The 22500-nt window shown below is 51.9% G+C and overlaps 42 non-coding genes across 42 annotated transcripts in view; all 42 read left to right on the top strand.

Annotated features, from left to right (window-relative positions):
• The first annotated feature begins 38 nt into the window (after positions 1–38).
• On the top strand, positions 39–151 carry LOC138614082 (U5 spliceosomal RNA). Its single transcript, XR_011310193.1, has one exon. It is a non-coding gene; the product is annotated as a U5 spliceosomal RNA (small nuclear RNA).
• A 215-nt stretch (positions 152–366) lies between these two features.
• On the top strand, positions 367–557 carry LOC138613751 (U2 spliceosomal RNA). The gene has a single exon (XR_011309882.1). It is a non-coding gene; the product is annotated as a U2 spliceosomal RNA (small nuclear RNA).
• Positions 558–866: 309 nt separating this feature from the next.
• On the top strand, positions 867–979 carry LOC138614081 (U5 spliceosomal RNA). Its single transcript, XR_011310192.1, has one exon. It is a non-coding gene; the product is annotated as a U5 spliceosomal RNA (small nuclear RNA).
• A 219-nt stretch (positions 980–1198) lies between these two features.
• Positions 1199–1389, top strand: LOC138613750 (U2 spliceosomal RNA). The gene has a single exon (XR_011309881.1). It is a non-coding gene; the product is annotated as a U2 spliceosomal RNA (small nuclear RNA).
• Positions 1390–1698: 309 nt separating this feature from the next.
• Positions 1699–1811, top strand: LOC138614080 (U5 spliceosomal RNA). Its single transcript, XR_011310191.1, has one exon. It is a non-coding gene; the product is annotated as a U5 spliceosomal RNA (small nuclear RNA).
• A 211-nt stretch (positions 1812–2022) lies between these two features.
• LOC138613913 (U2 spliceosomal RNA) lies at positions 2023–2213 on the top strand. The gene has a single exon (XR_011310038.1). It is a non-coding gene; the product is annotated as a U2 spliceosomal RNA (small nuclear RNA).
• A 309-nt stretch (positions 2214–2522) lies between these two features.
• Positions 2523–2635, top strand: LOC138614079 (U5 spliceosomal RNA). Its single transcript, XR_011310190.1, has one exon. It is a non-coding gene; the product is annotated as a U5 spliceosomal RNA (small nuclear RNA).
• Positions 2636–2850: 215 nt separating this feature from the next.
• Positions 2851–3041, top strand: LOC138613767 (U2 spliceosomal RNA). The gene has a single exon (XR_011309896.1). It is a non-coding gene; the product is annotated as a U2 spliceosomal RNA (small nuclear RNA).
• A 309-nt stretch (positions 3042–3350) lies between these two features.
• On the top strand, positions 3351–3463 carry LOC138614078 (U5 spliceosomal RNA). Its single transcript, XR_011310189.1, has one exon. It is a non-coding gene; the product is annotated as a U5 spliceosomal RNA (small nuclear RNA).
• Positions 3464–3670: 207 nt separating this feature from the next.
• Positions 3671–3861, top strand: LOC138613749 (U2 spliceosomal RNA). Its single transcript, XR_011309880.1, has one exon. It is a non-coding gene; the product is annotated as a U2 spliceosomal RNA (small nuclear RNA).
• Positions 3862–4170: 309 nt separating this feature from the next.
• LOC138614077 (U5 spliceosomal RNA) lies at positions 4171–4283 on the top strand. Its single transcript, XR_011310188.1, has one exon. It is a non-coding gene; the product is annotated as a U5 spliceosomal RNA (small nuclear RNA).
• Positions 4284–4486: 203 nt separating this feature from the next.
• LOC138613911 (U2 spliceosomal RNA) lies at positions 4487–4677 on the top strand. The gene has a single exon (XR_011310037.1). It is a non-coding gene; the product is annotated as a U2 spliceosomal RNA (small nuclear RNA).
• Positions 4678–4986: 309 nt separating this feature from the next.
• Positions 4987–5099, top strand: LOC138614004 (U5 spliceosomal RNA). Its single transcript, XR_011310117.1, has one exon. It is a non-coding gene; the product is annotated as a U5 spliceosomal RNA (small nuclear RNA).
• A 211-nt stretch (positions 5100–5310) lies between these two features.
• On the top strand, positions 5311–5501 carry LOC138613748 (U2 spliceosomal RNA). Its single transcript, XR_011309879.1, has one exon. It is a non-coding gene; the product is annotated as a U2 spliceosomal RNA (small nuclear RNA).
• Positions 5502–5810: 309 nt separating this feature from the next.
• On the top strand, positions 5811–5923 carry LOC138614075 (U5 spliceosomal RNA). The gene has a single exon (XR_011310187.1). It is a non-coding gene; the product is annotated as a U5 spliceosomal RNA (small nuclear RNA).
• Positions 5924–6138: 215 nt separating this feature from the next.
• Positions 6139–6329, top strand: LOC138613755 (U2 spliceosomal RNA). Its single transcript, XR_011309885.1, has one exon. It is a non-coding gene; the product is annotated as a U2 spliceosomal RNA (small nuclear RNA).
• Positions 6330–6638: 309 nt separating this feature from the next.
• Positions 6639–6751, top strand: LOC138614073 (U5 spliceosomal RNA). Its single transcript, XR_011310185.1, has one exon. It is a non-coding gene; the product is annotated as a U5 spliceosomal RNA (small nuclear RNA).
• Positions 6752–6958: 207 nt separating this feature from the next.
• LOC138613747 (U2 spliceosomal RNA) lies at positions 6959–7149 on the top strand. The gene has a single exon (XR_011309878.1). It is a non-coding gene; the product is annotated as a U2 spliceosomal RNA (small nuclear RNA).
• A 309-nt stretch (positions 7150–7458) lies between these two features.
• On the top strand, positions 7459–7571 carry LOC138614072 (U5 spliceosomal RNA). The gene has a single exon (XR_011310184.1). It is a non-coding gene; the product is annotated as a U5 spliceosomal RNA (small nuclear RNA).
• A 203-nt stretch (positions 7572–7774) lies between these two features.
• LOC138613746 (U2 spliceosomal RNA) lies at positions 7775–7965 on the top strand. Its single transcript, XR_011309877.1, has one exon. It is a non-coding gene; the product is annotated as a U2 spliceosomal RNA (small nuclear RNA).
• Positions 7966–8274: 309 nt separating this feature from the next.
• On the top strand, positions 8275–8387 carry LOC138613668 (U5 spliceosomal RNA). The gene has a single exon (XR_011309803.1). It is a non-coding gene; the product is annotated as a U5 spliceosomal RNA (small nuclear RNA).
• A 211-nt stretch (positions 8388–8598) lies between these two features.
• Positions 8599–8789, top strand: LOC138613745 (U2 spliceosomal RNA). The gene has a single exon (XR_011309876.1). It is a non-coding gene; the product is annotated as a U2 spliceosomal RNA (small nuclear RNA).
• Positions 8790–9098: 309 nt separating this feature from the next.
• On the top strand, positions 9099–9211 carry LOC138613692 (U5 spliceosomal RNA). Its single transcript, XR_011309826.1, has one exon. It is a non-coding gene; the product is annotated as a U5 spliceosomal RNA (small nuclear RNA).
• A 203-nt stretch (positions 9212–9414) lies between these two features.
• Positions 9415–9605, top strand: LOC138613743 (U2 spliceosomal RNA). The gene has a single exon (XR_011309874.1). It is a non-coding gene; the product is annotated as a U2 spliceosomal RNA (small nuclear RNA).
• A 309-nt stretch (positions 9606–9914) lies between these two features.
• LOC138613667 (U5 spliceosomal RNA) lies at positions 9915–10027 on the top strand. The gene has a single exon (XR_011309802.1). It is a non-coding gene; the product is annotated as a U5 spliceosomal RNA (small nuclear RNA).
• Positions 10028–10238: 211 nt separating this feature from the next.
• On the top strand, positions 10239–10420 carry LOC138613981 (U2 spliceosomal RNA). The gene has a single exon (XR_011310097.1). It is a non-coding gene; the product is annotated as a U2 spliceosomal RNA (small nuclear RNA).
• A 5546-nt stretch (positions 10421–15966) lies between these two features.
• On the top strand, positions 15967–16155 carry LOC138613963 (U2 spliceosomal RNA). The gene has a single exon (XR_011310086.1). It is a non-coding gene; the product is annotated as a U2 spliceosomal RNA (small nuclear RNA).
• A 309-nt stretch (positions 16156–16464) lies between these two features.
• On the top strand, positions 16465–16577 carry LOC138614071 (U5 spliceosomal RNA). Its single transcript, XR_011310183.1, has one exon. It is a non-coding gene; the product is annotated as a U5 spliceosomal RNA (small nuclear RNA).
• A 211-nt stretch (positions 16578–16788) lies between these two features.
• On the top strand, positions 16789–16979 carry LOC138613945 (U2 spliceosomal RNA). The gene has a single exon (XR_011310068.1). It is a non-coding gene; the product is annotated as a U2 spliceosomal RNA (small nuclear RNA).
• A 309-nt stretch (positions 16980–17288) lies between these two features.
• Positions 17289–17401, top strand: LOC138613629 (U5 spliceosomal RNA). Its single transcript, XR_011309765.1, has one exon. It is a non-coding gene; the product is annotated as a U5 spliceosomal RNA (small nuclear RNA).
• A 482-nt stretch (positions 17402–17883) lies between these two features.
• LOC138614070 (U5 spliceosomal RNA) lies at positions 17884–17996 on the top strand. Its single transcript, XR_011310182.1, has one exon. It is a non-coding gene; the product is annotated as a U5 spliceosomal RNA (small nuclear RNA).
• A 211-nt stretch (positions 17997–18207) lies between these two features.
• On the top strand, positions 18208–18398 carry LOC138613922 (U2 spliceosomal RNA). The gene has a single exon (XR_011310046.1). It is a non-coding gene; the product is annotated as a U2 spliceosomal RNA (small nuclear RNA).
• A 309-nt stretch (positions 18399–18707) lies between these two features.
• Positions 18708–18820, top strand: LOC138614069 (U5 spliceosomal RNA). Its single transcript, XR_011310181.1, has one exon. It is a non-coding gene; the product is annotated as a U5 spliceosomal RNA (small nuclear RNA).
• A 215-nt stretch (positions 18821–19035) lies between these two features.
• Positions 19036–19226, top strand: LOC138613944 (U2 spliceosomal RNA). Its single transcript, XR_011310067.1, has one exon. It is a non-coding gene; the product is annotated as a U2 spliceosomal RNA (small nuclear RNA).
• A 309-nt stretch (positions 19227–19535) lies between these two features.
• On the top strand, positions 19536–19648 carry LOC138614068 (U5 spliceosomal RNA). Its single transcript, XR_011310180.1, has one exon. It is a non-coding gene; the product is annotated as a U5 spliceosomal RNA (small nuclear RNA).
• Positions 19649–19863: 215 nt separating this feature from the next.
• On the top strand, positions 19864–20054 carry LOC138613744 (U2 spliceosomal RNA). Its single transcript, XR_011309875.1, has one exon. It is a non-coding gene; the product is annotated as a U2 spliceosomal RNA (small nuclear RNA).
• Positions 20055–20363: 309 nt separating this feature from the next.
• Positions 20364–20476, top strand: LOC138614067 (U5 spliceosomal RNA). Its single transcript, XR_011310179.1, has one exon. It is a non-coding gene; the product is annotated as a U5 spliceosomal RNA (small nuclear RNA).
• Positions 20477–20687: 211 nt separating this feature from the next.
• LOC138613742 (U2 spliceosomal RNA) lies at positions 20688–20878 on the top strand. The gene has a single exon (XR_011309873.1). It is a non-coding gene; the product is annotated as a U2 spliceosomal RNA (small nuclear RNA).
• Positions 20879–21187: 309 nt separating this feature from the next.
• LOC138614066 (U5 spliceosomal RNA) lies at positions 21188–21300 on the top strand. Its single transcript, XR_011310178.1, has one exon. It is a non-coding gene; the product is annotated as a U5 spliceosomal RNA (small nuclear RNA).
• Positions 21301–21515: 215 nt separating this feature from the next.
• On the top strand, positions 21516–21706 carry LOC138613741 (U2 spliceosomal RNA). Its single transcript, XR_011309872.1, has one exon. It is a non-coding gene; the product is annotated as a U2 spliceosomal RNA (small nuclear RNA).
• A 309-nt stretch (positions 21707–22015) lies between these two features.
• Positions 22016–22128, top strand: LOC138614065 (U5 spliceosomal RNA). Its single transcript, XR_011310177.1, has one exon. It is a non-coding gene; the product is annotated as a U5 spliceosomal RNA (small nuclear RNA).
• A 215-nt stretch (positions 22129–22343) lies between these two features.
• The window catches only part of LOC138613943 (U2 spliceosomal RNA), a 191-nt gene continuing 34 nt past the window's right edge, over positions 22344–22500 (top strand). Inside the window, exon 1 of the small nuclear RNA XR_011310066.1 lies at positions 22344–22500. This exon is cut by the window's right edge and continues 34 nt beyond it. This is a non-coding gene — a small nuclear RNA (U2 spliceosomal RNA).

Here is a 22500-nt window from a genome sequence, read left to right as displayed (position 1 = left end):
ACGCCTGTGCTGGGCTGCTCCCGAGGAGAAGCCTGTACCTACTCGGGTTTCTCTTCAAAACGCACAAGTCTTTCGCCTTTTACTAAAGACTTCCGTGGAGAGGAACACTATTGAGTTAAAGCTATTTTTGGCAGGCTTAGCCGTTTGGCCGAGCCTCTGTCTTTTGTGGAAAGCAAGCAAGCAAGCAAGCAAGCAAGCAACAAAAACTATCCTAGGCATTCGAGGGTCAGGGCCCGGAGCCAAGGTCGGGCGTGGCCGGAATTGCTGGGCAGCAGCCGTCGTTCGTTACGGCCGATAAGAATTTCCGCACCACGACGAGGGAGGGCCGTTCCAGGAGGTGGGCTCGAGCGGCAAACAGTCTGCGGCATCGCTTCTCGGCCTTTTGGCTAAGATCAAGTGTAGTATCTGTTCTTATCAGTTTAATATCTGATATGTCCTCTATACGGGGACGAAATATTAAACGGATTTTTGACACCGGGAGCTGAAAGAGGGGCTTGCTCCGTTCACTCCACGCATCGACCCGGTATTGCAGTGCCACCGGGAACGGTGCAACCTTCTCCTGCCTTGTGCAAAAACAACTCCTCAGTGCAGTGCAGCGCAGTGATTTTGTGCCCCGCAGATCCCCTTTGTTTCTTCCTGGAATGTCACAGAGGGCCTGCAAGACCCTGATACATGTTTCGTAGCCCGCATCTGACAGCCAGGCCTTCATTTCTCTGAATTTTCTGTCGGATAAAGCCTGTGGCAAATGTGGGCAGGGCTGGGGTGGAAGCGGCCCAGTCCGCGACGAGCCAAGTTGTGAGACTCACCGTGAGTGTAGTGGCTGGGGCGACGCCTGTGCTGGGCTGCTCCCGAGGAGAAGCCTGTACCTACTCGGGTTTCTCTTCAAAACGCACAAGTCTTTCGCCTTTTACTAAAGACTTCCGTGGAGAGGAACACTATTGAGTTAAAGCTATTTTTGGCAGGCTTAGCCGTTTGGCCGAGCCTCTGTCTTTTGTGGAAAGCAAGCAAGCAAGCAAGCAAGCAAGCAAGCAACAAAAGCTATCCTAGGCATTCGAGGGTCAGGGCCCGGAGCCAAGGTCGGGTGTGGCCGGAATTGCTGGGCAGCAGCCGTCGTTCGTTACGGCCGATAAGAATTTCCGCACCACGACGAGGGAGGGCCGTTCCAGGAGGTGGGCTCGAGCGGCAAACAGTCTGCGGCATCGCTTCTCGGCCTTTTGGCTAAGATCAAGTGTAGTATCTGTTCTTATCAGTTTAATATCTGATATGTCCTCTATACGGGGACGAAATATTAAACGGATTTTTGACACCGGGAGCTGAAAGAGGGGCTTGCTCCGTTCACTCCACGCATCGACCCGGTATTGCAGTGCCACCGGGAACGGTGCAACCTTCTCCTGCCTTGTGCAAAAACAACTCCTCAGTGCAGTGCAGCGCAGTGATTTTGTGCCCCGCAGATCCCCTTTGTTTCTTCCTGGAATGTCACAGAGGGCCTGCAAGACCCTGATACATGTTTCGTAGCCCGCATCTGACAGCCAGGCCTTCATTTCTCTGAATTTTCCGTCGGATAAAGCCTGTGGCAAATGTGGGCAGGGCTGGGGTGGAAGCGGCCCAGTCCGCGACGAGCCAAGTGGTGAGACTCACCGTGAGTGTAGTGGCTGGGGCGACGCCTGTGCTGGGCTGCTCCCGAGGAGAAGCCTGTACCTACTCGGGTTTCTCTTCAAAACGCACAAGTCTTTCGCCTTTTACTAAAGACTTCCGTGGAGAGGAACACTATTGAGTTAAAGCTATTTTTGGCAGGCTTAGCCGTTTGGCCGAGCCTCTGTCTTTTGTGGAAAGCAAGCAAGCAAGCAAGCAAGCAACAAAAACTATCCTAGGCATTCGAGGGTCAGGGCCCGGAGCCAAGGTCGGGCGTGGCCGGAATTGCTGGGCAGCAGCCGTCGTTCGTTACGGCCGATAAGAATTTCCGCACCACGACGAGGGAGGGCCGTTCCAGGAGGTGGGCTCGAGCGGCAAACAGTCTGCGGCATCGCTTCTCGGCCTTTTGGCTAAGATCAAGTGTAGTATCTGTTCTTATCAGTTTAATATCTGATATGTCCTCTATACGGGGACGACATATTAAACGGATTTTTGACACCGGGAGCTGAAAGAGGGGCTTGCTCCGTTCACTCCACGCATCGACCCGGTATTGCAGTGCCACCGGGAACGGTGCAACCTTCTCCTGCCTTGTGCAAAAACAACTCCTCAGTGCAGTGCAGCGCAGTGATTTTGTGCCCCGCAGATCCCCTTTGTTTCTTCCTGGAATGTCACAGAGGGCCTGCAAGACCCTGATACATGTTTCGTAGCCCGCATCTGACAGCCAGGCCTTCATTTCTCTGAATTTTCCGTCGGATAAAGCCTGTGGCAAATGTGGGCAGGGCTGGGGTGGAAGCGGCCCAGTCCGCGACGAGCCAAGTGGTGAGACTCACCGTGAGTGTAGTGGCTGGGGCGACGCCTGTGCTGGGCTGCTCCCGAGGAGAAGCCTGTACCTACTCGGGTTTCTCTTCAAAACGCACAAGTCTTTCGCCTTTTACTAAAGACTTCCGTGGAGAGGAACACTATTGAGTTAAAGCTATTTTTGGCAGGCTTAGCCGTTTGGCCGAGCCTCTGTCTTTTGTGGAAAGCAAGCAAGCAAGCAAGCAAGCAAGCAACAAAAACTATCCTAGGCATTCGAGGGTCAGGGCCCGGAGCCAAGGTCGGGCGTGGCCGGAATTGCTGGGCAGCAGCCGTCGTTCGTTACGGCCGATAAGAATTTCCGCACCACGACGAGGGAGGGCCGTTCCAGGAGGTGGGCTCGAGCGGCAAACAGTCTGCGGCATCGCTTCTCGGCCTTTTGGCTAAGATCAAGTGTAGTATCTGTTCTTATCAGTTTAATATCTGATATGTCCTCTATACGGGGACGAAATATTAAACAGATTTTTGACACCGGGAGCTGAAAGAGGGGCTTGCTCCGTTCACTCCACGCATCGACCCGGTATTGCAGTGCCACCGGGAACGGTGCAACCTTCTCCTGCCTTGTGCAAAAACAACTCCTCAGTGCAGTGCAGCGCAGTGATTTTGTGCCCCGCAGATCCCCTTTGTTTCTTCCTGGAATGTCACAGAGGGCCTGCAAGACCCTGATACATGTTTCGTAGCCCGCATCTGACAGCCAGGCCTTCATTTCTCTGAATTTTCCGTCGGATAAAGCCTGTGGCAAATGTGGGCAGGGCTGGGGTGGAAGCGGCCCAGTCCGCGACGAGCCAAGTGGTGAGACTCACCGTGAGTGTAGTGGCTGGGGCGACGCCTGTGCTGGGCTGCTCCCGAGGAGAAGCCTGTACCTACTCGGGTTTCTCTTCAAAACGCACAAGTCTTTCGCCTTTTACTAAAGACTTCCGTGGAGAGGAACACTATTGAGTTAAAGCTATTTTTGGCAGGCTTAGCCGTTTGGCCGAGCCTCTGTCTTTTGTGGAAAGCAAGCAAGCAAGCAAGCAACAAAAACTATCCTAGGCATTCGAGGGTCAGGGCCCGGAGCCAAGGTCGGGCGTGGCCGGAATTGCTGGGCAGCAGCCGTCGTTCGTTACGGCCGATAAGAATTTCCGCACCACGACGAGGGAGGGCCGTTCCAGGAGGTGGGCTCGAGCGGCAAACAGTCTGCGGCATCGCTTCTCGGCCTTTTGGCTAAGATCAAGTGTAGTATCTGTTCTTATCAGTTTAATATCTGATATGTCCTCTATACGGGGACGAAATATTAAACGGATTTTTGACACCGGGAGCTGAAAGAGGGGCTTGCTCCGTTCACTCCACGCATCGACCCGGTATTGCAGTGCCACCGGGAACGGTGCAACCTTCTCCTGCCTTGTGCAAAAACAACTCCTCAGTGCAGTGCAGCGCAGTGATTTTGTGCCCCGCAGATCCCCTTTGTTTCTTCCTGGAATGTCACAGAGGGCCTGCAAGACCCTGATACATGTTTCGTAGCCCACATCTGACAGCCAGGCCTTCATTTCTCTGAATTTTCCGTCGGATAAAGCCTGTGGCAAATGTGGGCAGGGCTGGGGTGGAAGCGGCCCAGTCCGCGACGAGCCAAGTGGTGAGACTCACCGTGAGTGTAGTGGCTGGGGCGACGCCTGTGCTGGGCTGCTCCCGAGGAGAAGCCTGTACCTACTCGGGTTTCTCTTCAAAACGCACAAGTCTTTCGCCTTTTACTAAAGACTTCCGTGGAGAGGAACACTATTGAGTTAAAGCTATTTTTGGCAGGCTTAGCCGTTTGGCCGAGCCTCTGTCTTTTGTGGAAAGCAAGCAAGCAAGCAACAAAAACTATCCTAGGCATTCGAGGGTCAGGGCCCGGAGCCAAGGTCGGGCGTGGCCGGAATTGCTGGGCAGCAGCCGTCGTTCGTTACGGCCGATAAGAATTTCCGCACCACGACGAGGGAGGGCCGTTCCAGGAGGTGGGCTCGAGCGGCAAACAGTCTGCGGCATCGCTTCTCGGCCTTTTGGCTAAGATCAAGTGTAGTATCTGTTCTTATCAGTTTAATATCTGATATGTCCTCTATACGGGGACGACATATTAAACGGATTTTTGACACCGGGAGCTGAAAGAGGGGCTTGCTCCGTTCACTCCACGCATCGACCCGGTATTGCAGTGCCACCGGGAACGGTGCAACCTTCTCCTGCCTTGTGCAAAAACAACTCCTCAGTGCAGTGCAGCGCAGTGATTTTGTGCCCCGCAGATCCCCTTTGTTTCTTCCTGGAATGTCACAGAGGGCCTGCAAGACCCTGATACATGTTTCGTAGCCCGCATCTGACAGCCAGGCCTTCATTTCTCTGAATTTTCCGTCGGATAAAGCCTGTGGCAAATGTGGGCAGGGCTGGGGTGGAAGCGGCCCAGTCCGCGACGAGCCAAGTGGTGAGACTCACCGTGAGTGTAGTGGCTGGGGCGACGCCTGTGCTGGGCTGCTCCCGAGGAGAAGCCTGTACCTACTCGGGTTTCTCTTCAAAACGCACAAGTCTTTCGCCTTTTACTAAAGACTTCCGTGGAGAGGAACACTATTGAGTTAAAGCTATTTTTGGCAGGCTTAGCCATTTGGCCGAGCCTCTGTCTTTTGTGGAAAGCAAGCAAGCAAGCAAGCAAGCAACAAAAACTATCCTAGGCATTCGAGGGTCAGGGCCCGGAGCCAAGGTCGGGCGTGGCCGGAATTGCTGGGCAGCAGCCGTCGTTCGTTACGGCTGATAAGAATTTCCGCACCACGACGAGGGAGGGCCGTTCCAGGAGGTGGGCTCGAGCGGCAAACAGTCTGCGGCATCGCTTCTCGGCCTTTTGGCTAAGATCAAGTGTAGTATCTGTTCTTATCAGTTTAATATCTGATATGTCCTCTATACGGGGACGAAATATTAAACGGATTTTTGACACCGGGAGCTGAAAGAGGGGCTTGCTCCGTTCACTCCACGCATCGACCCGGTATTGCAGTGCCACCGGGAACGGTGCAACCTTCTCCTGCCTTGTGCAAAAACAACTCCTCAGTGCAGTGCAGCGCAGTGATTTTGTGCCCCGCAGATCCCCTTTGTTTCTTCCTGGAATGTCACAGAGGGCCTGCAAGACCCTGATACATGTTTCGTAGCCCGCATCTGACAGCCAGGCCTTCATTTCTCTGAATTTTCCGTCGGATAAAGCCTGTGGCAAATGTGGGCAGGGCTGGGGTGGAAGCGGCCCAGTCCGCGACGAGCCAAGTGGTGAGACTCACCGTGAGTGTAGTGGCTGGGGCGACGCCTGTGCTGGGCTGCTCCCGAGGAGAAGCCTGTACCTACTCGGGTTTCTCTTCAAAACGCACAAGTCTTTCGCCTTTTACTAAAGACTTCCGTGGAGAGGAACACTATTGAGTTAAAGCTATTTTTGGCAGGCTTAGCCGTTTGGCCGAGCCTCTGTCTTTTGTGGAAAGCAAGCAAGCAAGCAAGCAAGCAAGCAACAAAAACTATCCTAGGCATTCGAGGGTCAGGGCCCGGAGCCAAGGTCGGGCGTGGCCGGAATTGCTGGGCAGCAGCCGTCGTTCGTTACGGCCGATAAGAATTTCCGCACCACGACGAGGGAGGGCCGTTCCAGGAGGTGGGCTCGAGCGGCAAACAGTCTGCGGCATCGCTTCTCGGCCTTTTGGCTAAGATCAAGTGTAGTATCTGTTCTTATCAGTTTAATATCTGATATGTCCTCTATACGGGGACGAAATATTAAACAGATTTTTGACACCGGGAGCTGAAAGAGGGGCTTGCTCCGTTCACTCCACGCATCGACCCGGTATTGCAGTGCCACCGGGAACGGTGCAACCTTCTCCTGCCTTGTGCAAAAACAACTCCTCAGTGCAGTGCAGCGCAGTGATTTTGTGCCCCGCAGATCCCCTTTGTTTCTTCCTGGAATGTCACAGAGGGCCTGCAAGACCCTGATACATGTTTCGTAGCCCGCATCTGACAGCCAGGCCTTCATTTCTCTGAATTTTCCGTCGGATAAAGCCTGTGGCAAATGTGGGCAGGGCTGGGGTGGAAGCGGCCCAGTCCGCGACGAGCCAAGTGGTGAGACTCACCGTGAGTGTAGTGGCTGGGGCGACGCCTGTGCTGGGCTGCTCCCGAGGAGAAGCCTGTACCTACTCGGGTTTCTCTTCAAAACGCACAAGTCTTTCGCCTTTTACTAAAGACTTCCGTGGAGAGGAACACTATTGAGTTAAAGCTATTTTTGGCAGGCTTAGCCGTTTGGCCGAGCCTCTGTCTTTTGTGGAAAGCAAGCAAGCAAGCAAGCAACAAAAACTATCCTAGGCATTCGAGGGTCAGGGCCCGGAGCCAAGGTCGGGCGTGGCCGGAATTGCTGGGCAGCAGCCGTCGTTCGTTACGGCCGATAAGAATTTCCGCACCACGACGAGGGAGGGCCGTTCCAGGAGGTGGGCTCGAGCGGCAAACAGTCTGCGGCATCGCTTCTCGGCCTTTTGGCTAAGATCAAGTGTAGTATCTGTTCTTATCAGTTTAATATCTGATATGTCCTCTATACGGGGACGAAATATTAAACGGATTTTTGACACCGGGAGCTGAAAGAGGGGCTTGCTCCGTTCACTCCACGCATCGACCCGGTATTGCAGTGCCACCGGGAACGGTGCAACCTTCTCCTGCCTTGTGCAAAAACAACTCCTCAGTGCAGTGCAGCGCAGTGATTTTGTGCCCCGCAGATCCCCTTTGTTTCTTCCTGGAATGTCACAGAGGGCCTGCAAGACCCTGATACATGTTTCGTAGCCCACATCTGACAGCCAGGCCTTCATTTCTCTGAATTTTCCGTCGGATAAAGCCTGTGGCAAATGTGGGCAGGGCTGGGGTGGAAGCGGCCCAGTCCGCGACGAGCCAAGTGGTGAGACTCACCGTGAGTGTAGTGGCTGGGGCGACGCCTGTGCTGGGCTGCTCCCGAGGAGAAGCCTGTACCTACTCGGGTTTCTCTTCAAAACGCACAAGTCTTTCGCCTTTTACTAAAGACTTCCGTGGAGAGGAACACTATTGAGTTAAAGCTATTTTTGGCAGGCTTAGCCGTTTGGCCGAGCCTCTGTCTTTTGTGGAAAGCAAGCAAGCAAGCAACAAAAACTATCCTAGGCATTCGAGGGTCAGGGCCCGGAGCCAAGGTCGGGCGTGGCCGGAATTGCTGGGCAGCAGCCGTCGTTCGTTACGGCCGATAAGAATTTCCGCACCACGACGAGGGAGGGCCGTTCCAGGAGGTGGGCTCGAGCGGCAAACAGTCTGCGGCATCGCTTCTCGGCCTTTTGGCTAAGATCAAGTGTAGTATCTGTTCTTATCAGTTTAATATCTGATATGTCCTCTATACGGGGACGAAATATTAAACGGATTTTTGACACCGGGAGCTGAAAGAGGGGCTTGCTCCGTTCACTCCACGCATCGACCCGGTATTGCAGTGCCACCGGGAACGGTGCAACCTTCTCCTGCCTTGTGCAAAAACAACTCCTCAGTGCAGTGCAGCGCAGTGATTTTGTGCCCCGCAGATCCCCTTTGTTTCTTCCTGGAATGTCACAGAGGGCCTGCAAGACCCTGATACATGTTTCGTAGCCCGCATCTGACAGCCAGGCCTTCATTTCTCTGAATTTTCCGTCGGATAAAGCCTGTGGCAAATGTGGGCAGGGCTGGGGTGGAAGCGGCCCAGTCCGCGACGAGCCAAGTGGTGAGACTCACCGTGAGTGTAGTGGCTGGGGCGACGCCTGTGCTGGGCTGCTCCCGAGGAGAAGCCTGTACCTACTCGGGTTTCTCTGCAAAACGCACAAGTCTTTCGCCTTTTACTAAAGACTTCCGTGGAGAGGAACACTATTGAGTTAAAGCTATTTTTGGCAGGCTTAGCCGTTTGGCCGAGCCTCTGTCTTTTGTGGAAAGCAAGCAAGCAAGCAAGCAAGCAACAAAAACTATCCTAGGCATTCGAGGGTCAGGGCCCGGAGCCAAGGTCGGGCGTGGCCGGAATTGCTGGGCAGCAGCCGTCGTTCGTTACGGCCGATAAGAATTTCCGCACCACGACGAGGGAGGGCCGTTCCAGGAGGTGGGCTCGAGCGGCAAACAGTCTGCGGCATCGCTTCTCGGCCTTTTGGCTAAGATCAAGTGTAGTATCTGTTCTTATCAGTTTAATATCTGATATGTCCTCTATACGGGGACGAAATATTAAACGGATTTTTGACACCGGGAGCTGAAAGAGGGGCTTGCTCCGTTCACTCCACGCATCGACCCGGTATTGCAGTGCCACCGGGAACGGTGCAACCTTCTCCTGCCTTGTGCAAAAACAACTCCTCAGTGCAGTGCAGCGCAGTGATTTTGTGCCCCGCAGATCCCCTTTGTTTCTTCCTGGAATGTCACAGAGGGCCTGCAAGACCCTGATACATGTTTCGTAGCCCGCATCTGACAGCCAGGCCTTCATTTCTCTGAATTTTCCGTCGGATAAAGCCTGTGGCAAATGTGGGCAGGGCTGGGGTGGAAGCGGCCCAGTCCGCGACGAGCCAAGTGGTGAGACTCACCGTGAGTGTAGTGGCTGGGGCGACGCCTGTGCTGGGCTGCTCCCGAGGAGAAGCCTGTACCTACTCGGGTTTCTCTGCAAAATGCACAAGTCTTTCGCCTTTTACTAAAGACTTCCGTGGAGAGGAACACTATTGAGTTAAAGCTATTTTTGGCAGGCTTAGCCGTTTGGCCGAGCCTCTGTCTTTTGTGGAAAGCAAGCAAGCAAGCAACAAAAACTATCCTAGGCATTCGAGGGTCAGGGCCCGGAGCCAAGGTCGGGCGTGGCCGGAATTGCTGGGCAGCAGCCGTCGTTCGTTACGGCCGATAAGAATTTCCGCACCACGACGAGGGAGGGCCGTTCCAGGAGGTGGGCTCGAGCGGCAAACAGTCTGCGGCATCGCTTCTCGGCCTTTTGGCTAAGATCAAGTGTAGTATCTGTTCTTATCAGTTTAATATCTGATATGTCCTCTATACGGGGACGAAATATTAAACAGATTTTTGACACCGGGAGCTGAAAGAGGGGCTTGCTCCGTTCACTCCACGCATCGACCCGGTATTGCAGTGCCACCGGGAACGGTGCAACCTTCTCCTGCCTTGTGCAAAAACAACTCCTCAGTGCAGTGCAGCGCAGTGATTTTGTGCCCCGCAGATCCCCTTTGTTTCTTCCTGGAATGTCACAGAGGGCCTGCAAGACCCTGATACATGTTTCGTAGCCCGCATCTGACAGCCAGGCCTTCATTTCTCTGAATTTTCCGTCGGATAAAGCCTGTGGCAAATGTGGGCAGGGCTGGGGTGGAAGCGGCCCAGTCCGCGACGAGCCAAGTGGTGAGACTCACCGTGAGTGTAGTGGCTGGGGCGACGCCTGTGCTGGGCTGCTCCCGAGGAGAAGCCTGTACCTACTCGGGTTTCTCTGCAAAACGCACAAGTCTTTCGCCTTTTACTAAAGACTTCCGTGGAGAGGAACACTATTGAGTTAAAGCTATTTTTGGCAGGCTTAGCCGTTTGGCCGAGCCTCTGTCTTTTGTGGAAAGCAAGCAAGCAAGCAAGCAAGCAACAAAAACTATCCTAGGCATTCGAGGGTCAGGGCCCGGAGCCAAGGTCGGGCGTGGCCGGAATTGCTGGGCAGCAGCCGTCGTTCGTTACGGCCGATAAGAATTTCCGCACCACGACGAGGGAGGGCCGTTCCAGGAGGTGGGCTCGAGCGGCAAACAGTCTGCGGCATCGCTTCTCGGCCTTTTGGCTAAGATCAAGTGTAGTATCTGTTCTTATCAGATCCTCCACTGTTCTACCTCTTGGTGAGACAGCGATCGCCTCCGCTGGCTAGTGGGAGCTCTTGCCTGCTTGTGGCATTGCTTCTGCTAGTGCACTGGAGGATATTATATTTTTTTCCTTTTGAAATCCAGAACAACTGCTTCGTAGTTGCTCGTAGGTTTCACACAGGAATATATTGTTCCAGAAGTGCAGGTTACCACCGTTTTTGGCGGTGATAACTGCCTGACCAGAACAACCAAGGTAAGTACTGCTTTTACTTGCTTTTACTTGCTTTTCCAGCTTTTACTTGGTTTTACTCCCTTTTTCTCTCTTTTACTTGCCTTTTACCCTTTTTACTTATTTTAGTTATTTATTCATCGTGTTTTAGGTTTTAAGTGTTTTAGTGCGTGGTGCCTCCACCATGTCGGCTCCCCATGCCGGCATGCGGAGGCACCACAGCGTTCGGTTTGTTTTTAAGGAAAAAGATGGAGAGCCTTTAAAAATGTCTAGACTTGACTTCTCCCGGAAATTAATTCAGAAAGTGTTGAATTTTTCCCCAGACGACATGAATTGTATCGTCACTTTACCACTGAATAAGGGTTTTGATGTGAGCTTCCGCTCTGCCCCATTGCTGCTTGAATTTTGGAACCGCTTTGAAAATGTAAAACCCCAGTTTTCTGCATTTAATGTTGAGAAACTGACTGACAATGCCTCTAAAACAGTCATTGTCAGAATGTTCAATGAAACAGTTAGTGCAGAAGACATTTGTATATGGCTGGGCAGATATTGCACTGTTAAAGGCCAGGCTATGAAGGTGAGAGATGAGGATGGCATCTGGAATTGTGCCTGGAGGGTCCCTGTCCAGCAATGGCAGGACCCCCAGGGCTTCCAAGGCCTGAAACATCTGCCATCCATGATAGTCCTGGGAAATAACAGGGGCTACATTCACTATCAAGGTCAGCCCAAGCTCTGCCGCAAGTGTGGTGAGCAAGGGCACCTTGCGGAAGCGTGTAAGCAGACAATTTGTGGTAAATGCAGAGAAATTGGGCATACCTTCGAGGAATGTACCAATGGCAGAAAGTGCAACCTCTGTGGTGAAACAAATCACCTCTTCAGAGATTGCCCAAAGTCTTTTGCCAACAAATTGAAAGCAGCAAAAGTCACAGGGAAGGAGAAGGAAAATGGCGGACCGGTACAAATGTTTGAGGAGCGTTTGGAAGAGCCTAGGACTGAAAATTCAAATCTCCCTCCAAATCCTGTGATTGGAGGAGAAAGACCAGGTGAGGAGGGAGAGGGGGAGGGGCCTGCAACTGCCCCCCAAGCTGAGAGTGGCGAAGGAGAGGGTGCAGTGCAGGCAGAAGGCGGAGCTACCTCTGACTCAGACCCACCGAGTCAGAGTGATAGTGAAGATGCCCCCCTCCCACAGGCCCAGCAGGCTAAGAGGCCTTTATCTGAATTGTCCTCTGAGTCTCCTGTAGTCTCAGAGAAGAGGGGAAGAGCTGGGAACTCCTCAGACAGTTCACCTGTGGAGGAGCCCAGAGTCTTCCCCTCCAATTCACCAAATGAGGTCTCATTTCTTACCATAGCTCTGCAATCAACCCCTAAGGACTCCAAATTTAATAAAAGATTGCAAGAAAGGCCACCACCCAGAGTCCGAAAGGGAAATGAAGCTCGACCCAGTCACTCTTCACCCGTAAGAGTGAAAGAAGAGCCTCATTCACAAGACATTTAACTGCCTTTTAATTTTAGTCTTTTAAAATGTCTTACCTGTTGTTTTTAACCATACTTATGGCTATCACCTTCTCAACCATCAATGTGAGAAGTGTGAAGTCGAAAGTTAGAGCCCAAATGGTTTTATCCTTTCTTAACTCGTTTAAGTCTGATGTGTTTTTAATACAGGAGTGTGGCCTACCGTTTTTAAACAACTACAGAGATTGGAAGGAGCTATGGCCACAAACATCAATATGGAGCGGGTCAAACGAAAACAAAAACGATGGAGTGGCCATTTTAATCAAAAATCCTCTAGTCTTGGTGAAGGGCAGCACTGTGGTGAGAGATGGTAGGGCACTTTTAGCACATCTGACTTTTATGGGTAGAGATTTTAATGTTTTAAATATTTATGGCTTTAACGACAAGAATGACAGGTATGACCTTTTAGAAGACTTGCAGTCCCACATGCTAGGTAGGGAACCTTTAGTTGTAGGAGGGGATTTTAATTGTGTTTTAAGCAGAAATGATAGGAAGGGAGCAGGAGAGGGTTTTAAAGTGGACAAAACATCGGTTTTATTAGAGGGCATACGCAGGGATTTTAAACTACTGGACTGTTTTAAAGTCATGCATCCCAGAGAGGAGGGCTTCACCTGGTTCAGTGGTGACGGTACCAAAGCCTCTCGCATAGATTACGTTTTATCACGAGATTGCCCACCTACCGATGCTAGATTAACTCCTGTTTTCTTTTCCGATCACGCCATGCTCTCGTGCACCCTCTCACTCTCTTCTGGTGTGACATCAGGAAAGGGTCTGTGGAAACTCAACTGCTCCCTTTTAGAGGATAGGGAGTTAGTTAGGCAGTATAGGGAGCAGTACCAAGAGTGGCAGACCCTTCAAGACTTATACGATACACGTGCACACTGGTGGGAAATGGCGAAGGGAAGGACCCAGACTTTCTTTAGGCAGGCAGGGAAGAGAAAGAAAGATAGGGAAAACAGACGCATGTTGGGACTGCAAAAGCGACTACAACGGTATTTTAAACTAAACCAACAAGGAATGGATTTTAATGAAGAAATTAAACAAGTAAAACAAGAGATGTCGGTATTAGCAGAAATCAACAGCAAAGGTGTCATTTTAAGGAGCAAAGAACGGGAACTAGAAGAAGGAGAAAAGTGCACAAGATATTTTTTTAAGAAAATAATAAGTAAGGATAAAACTATAGTTAAACTAAAAAGAGAAAATGAACGCACTGCTGAAACAACAAAAGAAATAAATGAAACTGTGCAAAACTTTTACGAAGAACTGTACAAAGAAAAAAACATAAAAAATGACACAATGAAAGAAGTTTTAAAATTCATCGAACGCAAGATAGACGACAGTGTGCTTTTATCCCAAGATTTTACGCTTTTAGAAATAAACAACTGTATTAAGGGTTTTAAGAAAGGGAAGTCTCCTGGAGAGGATGGGCTTCCCTTGGAATTTTACCTGACCTTCTGGGATATTTTAGCACCTGACCTACTTGCTGTTTTTATGGATTTTGAAAAACTTGACCGACTTCCTGACAGTTTTAGATTAGGGATAGTGACTCTACTTTTTAAAGACAAAGACAAGACGGACTTAAAAAACTGGAGACCTATCACTCTTTTAAACATTGACTGTAAACTTTTTAGTAAGCTTTTAGCATCGCGCATGTCTGTGTTTTTAGAAGGGCTGATTCACCCGGATCAAGCCTGTGCCATCCCGGGGAGGAAGATCACAGACAGCCTCGTACTGATCCGAGACACCATCTGTTTTGCGAGAGACAGAAACATCCGGCTAGTAGTCTTGAATTTAGATTTTGAAAAAGCCTTTGATCGGGTCTCGCACCAGTACCTCTTCAAGGTGCTGCCAAAAATGGGGTTCCCTGAAAGGTTTATAGTTTGGGTGGGATTGCTGTACCGGGACATCACCAGCAAATTTGTGGTTAATGGGCATCTGACAAAAGCAGTGGAAATAAACTGCGGTGTCCGTCAGGGTTGTCCGTTATCTGCCCTCCTCTATGTTATCTGCATCGAACCGTTGGCACAGATTTTGAGAAGGGACCAACGAATCAGAGGGGTGGGAGTACCGGGGAGCGGGGGACTTACCACTAAATGTGTTTTTTATATGGACGACATAAACATTTTATGCACTGACCTTTTATCCGTCAACAGGACGCTGGACTTGACTGACTGGTTTGGACGGGCCTCTGGATCGAGACTAAACAGACACAAAACCCAAGCCCAATTTTATGGACCATGGACAGCGACTGAGACATCTGGACTCCCCCTGACTGTGACCCAGACCGACCAAAAAATACTTGGGGTCAAATTTGACAGACAGGGAGGAGGGGAAACCAATTGGCAGGACAAGATAGGGAAAGTTAAACAAAGACTGGGGTACTGGACTTCACGAAGACTGACCATGGAAGGAAAGGTTTTAATCATTAAAGCAGTGATTTTACCTTTGCTTTTATTGATCAGTTCTGTTTTTATCCCTTCTAAAAAAGTGATTTTAGACCTGGAACGAGCCATCTTTTATTTTCTGTGGGGGTCCAAGTGGGAGCGCTTGAGGAGGGACATCATGAAGAAGCCAAAAGAGAAAGGAGGAAAAGGAGTGCCCGACCTTCACCTGGTTCTAGGAAGCCGATTCACCACCCTGGCATTGAGCGCGGCCACAACCCCATCCAGAAACCCACTAACCACGGCAATGACACGGTTCTGGATGGGGTCATACCTCAGAAAACTAAAGATTTTAACACCAGATCTTAAAGTTCCTGTGTCTTTTAACTTACCAACTGCCTACTCTTTTATCCCTAAGTTTTTAAGACACTTTAACCTTGAACAGGAGGAGTTGCATGTTTTAATTAACCACCGTTCTCTTATCTCTGTTGTGCAGGAGCGAGAGCCAGTGAGTCCAGTGCGCGGGCTTGCATTCGGCGAGCCCTCCACAGTTTGGCGCAACGTGAACCATCCTGTTCTCCCAAACAGACTCCGGGACCTGTCATGGATGGTGGCCCATGAGATCCTCCCAGTCAGGTCCGTAATGCACTCCCGGGGCATGGCGACGTCCTCAACCTGCCCCCGACCTGGTTGTGGCGCGCCTGAGTCGGTGAGGCACCTGCTCTGGGAGTGCAGCGCTGCCGTAGAACAGTGGGCAACAGCCGGCTCCTTGCAATTCCCGTGCTTACCAGCAAGGGAGGTCCTCACACCACAACTCGTCTTGTACGGAGTGAGCCAGATGCAGCAGAAAGCAAAGGACTTTGCGCAACAATGGCTCACTCTAGCCGCCATCAAAGACGCCACATGGACCTCCAGGAACTTGCTGGTAAGGAAGCACAAGCAGATCCCCCCCGTGGCTGTGATCCAGATGGCAGCAGCGACGGTCAGAACGGCCGGAGCTGCAGGCGGCAGGCCTAGGACACAGCCACAAAGAAGAATCGCCTCTGTGCCCATTCGGACGAAGGAGCCGGAGCCACACGGGAAAAGTTCAAAGCAGCGGCGGCCTGACCCTCCGGGAGAGGCAGGTGGGAAGGAGCAGCAGGGTGAGGGTCTCCTCTGAGCACCAGGACAGGAACCGAGAGATCATTCTGTTTGGGAGAACAGAATGAGTTTGTATTGGTAGGGGCTCACTGCGCTCCTGCACAACAGAGGACATTAAGCATTTTAACCAATGCACTCCCTTTTAAATGATTTTTAAAAGACACTTGAAGAAGTAAAAACTTTTATCATATGCCTTTAAATTTTAAACTGTCTGTAATACTATAAAACAAATAAGTGACGAACGAATGGTTTTAAAAAGTGCACATATTTATTGATCAATGGATTTTATGTATGATGTAACTTCTTTTAACCATTTCGGTGTTGTCTTTTAAAAATCATTTGTTTTAATTCAAGCCAAGTGGGTACAAAAGGCAGTGTTGTATTTTAAAGGTCAAAAATGTGTTTTTTACGAAAAACAATGTCTGAAATAAGTGTCAATAAATTTTTTCGAAAGAAAGAAAAATCTGTTCTTATCAGTTTAATATCTGATATGTCCTCTATACGGGGACGAAATATTAAACGGATTTTTGACACCGGGAGCTGAAAGAGGGGCTTGCTCCGTTCACTCCACGCATCGACCCGGTATTGCAGTGCCACCGGGAACGGTGCAACCTTCTCCTGCCTTGTGCAAAAACAACTCCTCAGTGCAGTGCAGCGCAGTGATTTTGTGCCCCGCAGATCCCCTTTGTTTCTTCCTGGAATGTCACAGAGGGCCTGCAAGACCCTGATACATGTTTCGTAGCCCGCATCTGACAGCCAGGCCTTCATTTCTCTGAATTTTCCGTCGGATAAAGCCTGTGGCAAATGTGGGCAGGGCTGGGGTGGAAGCGGCCCAGTCCGCGACGAGCCAAGTGGTGAGACTCACCGTGAGTGTAGTGGCTGGGGCGACGCCTGTGCTGGGCTGCTCCCGAGGAGAAGCCTGTACCTACTCGGGTTTCTCTTCAAAACGCACAAGTCTTTCGCCTTTTACTAAAGACTTCCGTGGAGAGGAACACTATTGAGTTAAAGCTATTTTTGGCAGGCTTAGCCGTTTGGCCGAGCCTCTGTCTTTTGTGGAAAGCAAGCAAGCAAGCAAGCAAGCAACAAAAACTATCCTAGGCATTCGAGGGTCAGGGCCCGGAGCCAAGGTCGGGCGTGGCCGGAATTGCTGGGCAGCAGCCGTCGTTCGTTACGGCCGATAAGAATTTCCGCACCACGACGAGGGAGGGCCGTTCCAGGAGGTGGGCTCGAGCGGCAAACAGTCTGCGGCATCGCTTCTCGGCCTTTTGGCTAAGATCAAGTGTAGTATCTGTTCTTATCAGTTTAATATCTGATATGTCCTCTATACGGGGACGAAATATTAAACGGATTTTTGACACCGGGAGCTGAAAGAGGCGCTTGCTCCGTTCACTCCACGCATCGACCCGGTATTGCAGTGCCACCGGGAACGGTGCAACCTTCTCCTGCCTTGTGCAAAAACAACTCCTCAGTGCAGTGCAGCGCAGTGATTTTGTGCCCCGCAGATCCCCTTTGTTTCTTCCTGGAATGTCACAGAGGGCCTGCAAGACCCTGATACATGTTTCGTAGCCCGCATCTGACAGCCAGGCCTTCATTTCTCTGAATTTTCTGTCGGATAAAGCCTGTGGCAAATGTGGGCAGGGCTGGGGTGGAAGCGGCCCAGTCCGCGACGAGCCAAGTTGTGAGACTCACCGTGAGTGTAGTGGCTGGGGCGACGCCTGTGCTGGGCTGCTCCCGAGGAGAAGCCTGTACCTACTCGGGTTTCTCATCAAAACGCACAAGTCTTTCGCCTTTTACTAAAGACTTCCGTGGAGAGGAACACTATTGAGTTAAAGCTATTTTTGGCAGGCTTAGCCGTTTGGCCGAGCCTCTGTCTTTTGTGGAAAGCAAGCAAGCAAGCAAGCAAGCAACAAAAACTATCCTAGGCATTCGAGGGTCAGGGCCCGGAGCCAAGGTCGGGCGTGGCCGGAATTGCTGGGCAGCAGCCGTCCACGCATCGACCCGGTATTGCAGTGCCACCGGGAACGGTGCAACCTTCTCCTGCCTTGTGCAAAAACAACTCCTCAGTGCAGTGCAGCGCAGTGATTTTGTGCCCCGCAGATCCCCTTTGTTTCTTCCTGGAATGTCACAGAGGGCCTGCAAGACCCTGATACATGTTTCGTAGCCCGCATCTGACAGCCAGGCCTTCATTTCTCTGAATTTTCCGTCGGATAAAGCCTGTGGCAAATGTGGGCAGGGCTGGGGTGGAAGCGGCCCAGTCCGCGACGAGCCAAGTGGTGAGACTCACCGTGAGTGTAGTGGCTGGGGCAAAGCCTGTGCTGGGCTGCTCCCGAGGAGAAGCCTGTACCTACTCGGGTTTCTCTTCAAAACGCACAAGTCTTTCGCCTTTTACTAAAGACTTCCGTGGAGAGGAACACTATTGAGTTAAAGCTATTTTTGGCAGGCTTAGCCGTTTGGCCGAGCCTCTGTCTTTTGTGGAAAGCAAGCAAGCAAGCAAGCAAGCAACAAAAACTATCCTAGGCATTCGAGGGTCAGGGCCCGGAGCCAAGGTCGGGCGTGGCCGGAATTGCTGGGCAGCAGCCGTCGTTCGTTACGGCCGATAAGAATTTCCGCACCACGACGAGGGAGGGCCGTTCCAGGAGGTGGGCTCGAGCGGCAAACAGTCTGCGGCATCGTTTCTCGGCCTTTTGGCTAAGATCAAGTGTAGTATCTGTTCTTATCAGTTTAATATCTGATATGTCCTCTATACGGGGACGAAATATTAAACGGATTTTTGACACCGGGAGCTGAAAGAGGGGCTTGCTCCGTTCACTCCACGCATCGACCCGGTATTGCAGTGCCACCGGGAACGGTGCAACCTTCTCCTGCCTTGTGCAAAAACAACTCCTCAGTGCAGTGCAGCGCAGTGATTTTGTGCCCCGCAGATCCCCTTTGTTTCTTCCTGGAATGTCACAGAGGGCCTGCAAGACCCTGATACATGTTTCGTAGCCCGCATCTGACAGCCAGGCCTTCATTTCTCTGAATTTTCCGTCGGATAAAGCCTGTGGCAAATGTGGGCAGGGCTGGGGTGGAAGCGGCCCAGTCCGCGACGAGCCAAGTGGTGAGACTCACCGTGAGTGTAGTGGCTGGGGCGACGCCTGTGCTGGGCTGCTCCCGAGGAGAAGCCTGTACCTACTCGGGTTTCTCTTCAAAACGCACAAGTCTTTCGCCTTTTACTAAAGACTTCCGTGGAGAGGAACACTATTGAGTTAAAGCTATTTTTGGCAGGCTTAGCCGTTTGGCCGAGCCTCTGTCTTTTGTGGAAAGCAAGCAAGCAAGCAAGCAAGCAAGCAACAAAAACTATCCTAGGCATTCGAGGGTCAGGGCCCGGAGCCAAGGTCGGGCGTGGCCGGAATTGCTGGGCAGCAGCCGTCGTTCGTTACGGCCGATAAGAATTTCCGCACCACGACGAGGGAGGGCCGTTCCAGGAGGTGGGCTCGAGCGGCAAACAGTCTGCGGCATCGCTTCTCGGCCTTTTGGCTAAGATCAAGTGTAGTATCTGTTCTTATCAGTTTTATATCTGATATGTCCTCTATACGGGGACGAAATATTAAACGGATTTTTGACACCGGGAGCTGAAAGAGGGGCTTGCTCCGTTCACTCCACGCATCGACCCGGTATTGCAGTGCCACCGGGAACGGTGCAACCTTCTCCTGCCTTGTGCAAAAACAACTCCTCAGTGCAGTGCAGCGCAGTGATTTTGTGCCCCGCAGATCCCCTTTGTTTCTTCCTGGAATGTCACAGAGGGCCTGCAAGACCCTGATACATGTTTCGTAGCCCGCATCTGACAGCCAGGCCTTCATTTCTCTGAATTTTCCGTCGGATAAAGCCTGTGGCAAATGTGGGCAGGGCTGGGGTGGAAGCGGCCCAGTCCGCGACGAGCCAAGTGGTGAGACTCACCGTGAGTGTAGTGGCTGGGGCGACGCCTGTGCTGGGCTGCTCCCGAGGAGAAGCCTGTACCTACTCGGGTTTCTCTTCAAAACGCACAAGTCTTTCGCCTTTTACTAAAGACTTCCGTGGAGAGGAACACTATTGAGTTAAAGCTATTTTTGGCAGGCTTAGCCGTTTGGCCGAGCCTCTGTCTTTTGTGGAAAGCAAGCAAGCAAGCAAGCAAGCAAGCAACAAAAACTATCCTAGGCATTCGAGGGTCAGGGCCCGGAGCCAAGGTCGGGCGTGGCCGGAATTGCTGGGCAGCAGCCGTCGTTCGTTACGGCCGATAAGAATTTCCGCACCACGACGAGGGAGGGCCGTTCCAGGAGGTGGGCTCGAGCGGCAAACAGTCTGCGGCATCGCTTCTCGGCCTTTTGGCTAAGATCAAGTGTAGTATCTGTTCTTATCAGTTTAATATCTGATATGTCCTCTATACGGGGACGAAATATTAAACGGATTTTTGACACCGGGAGCTGAAAGAGGGGCTTGCTCCGTTCACTCCACGCATCGACCCGGTATTGCAGTGCCACCGGGAACGGTGCAACCTTCTCCTGCCTTGTGCAAAAACAACTCCTCAGTGCAGTGCAGCGCAGTGATTTTGTGCCCCGCAGATCCCCTTTGTTTCTTCCTGGAATGTCACAGAGGGCCTGCAAGACCCTGATACATGTTTCGTAGCCCGCATCTGACAGCCAGGCCTTCATTTCTCTGAATTTTCCGTCGGATAAAGCCTGTGGCAAATGTGGGCAGGGCTGGGGTGGAAGCGGCCCAGTCCGCGACGAGCCAAGTGGTGAGACTCACCGTGAGTGTAGTGGCTGGGGCGACGCCTGTGCTGGGCTGCTCCCGAGGAGAAGCCTGTACCTACTCGGGTTTCTCTTCAAAACGCACAAGTCTTTCGCCTTTTACTAAAGACTTCCGTGGAGAGGAACACTATTGAGTTAAAGCTATTTTTGGCAGGCTTAGCCGTTTGGCCGAGCCTCTGTCTTTTGTGGAAAGCAAGCAAGCAAGCAAGCAAGCAACAAAAACTATCCTAGGCATTCGAGGGTCAGGGCCCGGAGCCAAGGTCGGGCGTGGCCGGAATTGCTGGGCAGCAGCCGTCGTTCGTTACGGCCGATAAGAATTTCCGCACCACGACGAGGGAGGGCCGTTCCAGGAGGTGGGCTCGAGCGGCAAACAGTCTGCGGCATCGCTTCTCGGCCTTTTGGCTAAGATCAAGTGTAGTATCTGTTCTTATCAGTTTAATATCTGATATGTCCTCTATACGGGGACGAAATATTAAACGGATTTTTGACACCGGGAGCTGAAAGAGGGGCTTGCTCCGTTCACTCCACGCATCGACCCGGTATTGCAGTGCCACCGGGAACGGTGCAACCTTCTCCTGCCTTGTGCAAAAACAACTCCTCAGTGCAGTGCAGCGCAGTGATTTTGTGCCCCGCAGATCCCCTTTGTTTCTTCCTGGAATGTCACAGAGGGCCTGCAAGACCCTGATACATGTTTCGTAGCCCGCATCTGACAGCCAGGCCTTCATTTCTCTGAATTTTCCGTCGGATAAAGCCTGTGGCAAATGTGGGCAGGGCTGGGGTGGAAGCGGCCCAGTCCGCGACGAGCCAAGTGGTGAGACTCACCGTGAGTGTAGTGGCTGGGGCGACGCCTGTGCTGGGCTGCTCCCGAGGAGAAGCCTGTACCTACTCGGGTTTCTCTTCAAAACGCACAAGTCTTTCGCCTTTTACTAAAGACTTCCGTGGAGAGGAACACTATTGAGTTAAAGCTATTTTTGGCAGGCTTAGCCGTTTGGCCGAGCCTCTGTCTTTTGTGGAAAGCAAGCAAGCAAGCAAGCAAGCAAGCAACAAAAACTATCCTAGGCATTCGAGGGTCAGGGCCCGGAGCCAAGGTCGGGCGTGGCCGGAATTGCTGGGCAGCAGCCGTCGTTCGTTACGGCCGATAAGAATTTCCGCACCACGACGAGGGAGGGCCGTTCCAGGAGGTGGGCTCGAGCGGCAAACAGTCTGCGGCATCGCTTCTCGGCCTTTTGGCTAAGATCAAGTGTAGTATCTGTTCTTATCAGTTTAATATCTGATATGTCCTCTATACGGGGACGAAATATTAAACGGATTTTTGACACCGGGAGCTGAAAGAGGGGCTTGCTCCGTTCACTCCACGCATCGACCCGGTATTGCAGTGCCACCGGGAACGGTGCAACCTTCTCCTGCCTTGTGCAAAAACAACTCCTCAGTGCAGTGCAGCGCAGTGATTTTGTGCCCCGCAGATCCCCTTTGTTTCTTCCTGGAATGTCACAGAGGGCCTGCAAGACCCTGATACATGTTTCGTAGCCCGCATCTGACAGCCAGGCCTTCATTTCTCTGAATTTTCCGTCGGATAAAGCCTGTGGCAAATGTGGGCAGGGCTGGGGTGGAAGCGGCCCAGTCCGCGACGAGCCAAGTGGTGAGACTCACCGTGAGTGTAGTGGCTGGGGCGACGCCTGTGCTGGGCTGCTCCCGAGGAGAAGCCTGTACCTACTCGGGTTTCTCTTCAAAACGCACAAGTCTTTCGCCTTTTACTAAAGACTTCCGTGGAGAGGAACACTATTGAGTTAAAGCTATTTTTGGCAGGCTTAGCCGTTTGGCCGAGCCTCTGTCTTTTGTGGAAAGCAAGCAAGCAAGCAAGCAAGCAAGCAACAAAAACTATCCTAGGCATTCGAGGGTCAGGGCCCGGAGCCAAGGTCGGGCGTGGCCGGAATTGCTGGGCAGCAGCCGTCGTTCGTTACGGCCGATAAGAATTTCCGCACCACGACGAGGGAGGGCCGTTCCAGGAGGTGGGCTCGAGCGGCAAACAGTCTGCGGCATCGCTTCTCGGCCTTTTGGCTAAGATCAAGTGTAGTATCTGTTCTTATCAGTTTTATATCTGATATGTCCTCTATACGGGGACGAAATATTAAACGGATTTTTGACACCGGGAGCTGAAAGAGGGGCTTGCTCCGTTCACTCCACGCATCGACCCG

This window comes from Semicossyphus pulcher, unplaced genomic scaffold (genome assembly GCF_022749685.1).
Source record: "Semicossyphus pulcher isolate SPU_LCO1_2020_fin unplaced genomic scaffold, fSemPul1.0.p SCAF_8, whole genome shotgun sequence".
Taxonomy (NCBI): Eukaryota; Metazoa; Chordata; class Actinopteri; order Labriformes; family Labridae; genus Semicossyphus; species Semicossyphus pulcher.
Note: the sequence above shows the minus strand (reverse complement) of the source record. Positions and strands in the feature narration are given on the sequence as shown.